General features: G+C 45.4%; 1 pseudogene; it reads left to right on the forward strand.

The window, feature by feature from the left end:
• The first annotated feature begins 2,508 nt into the window (after positions 1-2,508).
• The window catches only part of LOC100962651, a 16,254-nt pseudogene continuing 15,785 nt past the window's right edge, over positions 2,509-2,977 (forward strand).

A 2,977-nucleotide genomic window follows, 5' to 3' on the forward strand; every position in this document is an offset into this window, starting at 1 on the left:
ACTCCTGGGCTCAAGCAAGCCTCCTGCCTCAGCCTCCCAAGTAGCTGGGACCACAGGCGCCCGCCACAGCGCCGGCCATTTTTTGGTTGCAGCCACATTGTTGTTTGGCGGGCCCGGGGTGGATTCGAACCCGCCACCTTAGGTGTATGTGGCTGGCGCCTTAGCCACTTGAGCCACAGGCGCCCAGCCAGTATTCACTTTTTGAATATGGACCACTCTGGGCCCTATTGGCCCTAATCAGTTATCAGCCTCAGGCATCAGACTGAAGATCTTTCTTTCTTTCTTTCTTTTTTTTGAGACAGAGTTTCACCATGTTGCCCTTGGTAGAGTGCTATGGCGTCACAGCTCACAGGAACCTCAGATTCTTGGGCTTAAGCAATTCTCTTGCCTCAGCCTCCCAAGTAGCTGGGACTACAGGAGCCTGCCACAACACCTGGCTATTTTTTGTTGCAGTTGTCATTGTTGTTTAGCAGGCTGGGGCTGGGTTTGAACCTGTCAGCCTCAGTGTATGTGGCTGACACTGTAACCACTATGCTACGGGTGCCAAGCCTAAAGATCTTTCCTTGGGTTATTTAACTATTCCAAGATGAAGGAAGTAAGGATAGTAACGTTGGGTTTCCCCCATAAAACAGCCTGGCTAGATCACCGTACAATGAAGCCCATAGTTGACAAGCCCTTCCTTTCCAATCATCTCATTAGTGTCCCATTCTATTTCTTTCTTTTTTTTTTTTTTTTTTTGCAGTTTTTGGTCGGGGCTGGGTTTGAACCCGCCACCTCTGGCATATGGAGCCAGTGCCCTACTCCTTTGAGCCACAGGCGCCACCCCGTTTTTATTTCTTTTGTGATAATCATAGTCTGTTGCCCTGGGTAGAGCGCCCTGGTGTCATTGTAGCTCACAGCAACCTCAAACTCCTGGGCTGAAGTGATCCTTCTACCTCAGCCTCCTGAGAAGGTGGGACTACAGGAGCCCACCACCATGCCTGGCTAGTTTTTCTATTTTTAGTAGAGATGGGGGTCTTGCTTTTGCTCAGGCTGGTTTTGAACTCCTGAGCTCAAGCTATTCACCCACCTTGGCCTCCTACAGTGCAATCCACCCACCTTGGCCTCCAGCTTAGTGCCCCATTCTTAAAAATGAAAAGACAGCTGAGAATCATTAGACACCTGAGAAAAGCCTCTAACATAATAGCAGGAAAGATAGAGATCAAAACAAAGAGGATATGGGGTGATGCCTGTGGCTCAAAGGAATAGGCGCCAGCCCCATATGCTGGAGGTGGTGGGCGGGTTCAAACCAAGCTCCAGCCAAAAACTGTAAAAAAAAAGAGGATAACTTTCTCTGGGAGATAAAAGGATGTAAATATATTATGTAAATATATCCATGAAACAAGAATAGGACGTGATAAAAGGCACATTCAGAGAACAAACAAGAGCTTTTTGTGAAAGCATAAGTTAAAAATTCAGTAGATGAAAAAAAATTCAGTAGATGGATATTTTACTTCTGTATAAAATGTAGGAAGTTGCAAGACAACATCACTCCCACTCTAGCTACAAGAAGCAGCCAGATAACCTACAAAATCATAGTTCCTTTTTCTTTTAAGTCTACCAGGAAGCTAAAGTTGGTGGGGGAGAGAATCAAATCTTTTTTCCTTTTGTAGGAGAAAAGAGCCCCATGGCTGCTTTTATCCTTAGCAGAGCAGCAGCAGGAAGAGAAGGATGCCACAGATGTGTAAGAAGGAAACAGAAATTTTACTAAATTCTTATAGGTCAAATGTGGGATGGCAGGATGTTATAGAATCATGGGGCTTCTGATTCAGAAGTTTGCATCCACCCACTCTTTTTGGTTGACCTTCACCAAGAAAGTCTGAAGGCAAGGAACGTGCGCTGAGAGGTGCACTCTGAGGTGTAGATGTGTTAAGACTGCTGAAGTCTGACCGTAGGACAGAGCTGGGAGAAACCACACTGGCATGCCAGGCCTTCTACTGAGCACAGAGCAGCAACTGGTCACTGCAGAAGAGATTGTCACCAGGCTGAAGTGACACAGGGTCTGCTGAAGTGTGAAGGCAAGACAGGAAAACTGAAAGGAATCTTCTAAGAATAATCTGTAAGGCTTAGACTGAGGACAAAGCCAAAGCCAGCTATGGCTGGAGTCAAGGTAAAGACCTGAAAGTGACACTCCTGAAGCACATGTTTTTGGGAGCTGCTGAAGTCCACAGTGGACCATGAGTCCTGCTAAGAAGGTGCTGACCCTGCTCTGAGATAATCTAAAGTACAAATGGGACTGAGTCTGCCTAAAGCAACAAAACTCTAGACTTAGCTTAACTACAGACCAGATTGACTCAACACCGCCCTTCAACACACACACTCACTAATGGCCTCACAGAAGAAGAGTCATGTCCTTTTAGGGGTGTAAATTTTATTTCTCATACTCCTCACTGCTCTATTACATACAATATCTGGCATTCATTCAAAAATTAAAATACATTCTGGGGACGTTGTCTAGAGGCACTCAAAATGGTCCAGCGTTTGACGGACCGTCGTAGGCTTTCGTATGATACAGCCTCTAACAAAACCAAGCTGTCCTGAACCCCTGGTAACAGAATTGTTTACCTTTATACCAAGAAGGTTGGGAAAGCACCAAAATCTGCATGTGGCGTGTGCCCAGGCAGACTTCAAGGGGTTCGTTATGTGAGACCTAAAGTTCTTATGAGGTTGTCTAAAACAAAAAAACACGTCAGCAGGGCCTATGGTGGTTCCATGTGTGCTAAATATGTTCGGGACAGGATCAAGCGTGCTTTCCTTACTGAGGAGCAGAAAATTGTTGTGAATGTTGAAGGCACAAGCACAGAGTCAGAAAGCTAAATAAGAAAATGAAGCTTTTTTGAGTAATAAAAATTAAGACCGAAAAAAACCCAAAAATTAAAATACATGTGAAGAAGTGAAGAAGGCTTGGTGCCTGTGGCTCAAGTGGCTAAGGCGCCAG

This window comes from Otolemur garnettii, unplaced genomic scaffold, assembly GCF_000181295.1.
Source record: "Otolemur garnettii isolate 467f Iridium unplaced genomic scaffold, OtoGar3 scaffold00249, whole genome shotgun sequence".
NCBI classification, from domain to species: Eukaryota; Metazoa; Chordata; class Mammalia; order Primates; family Galagidae; genus Otolemur; species Otolemur garnettii.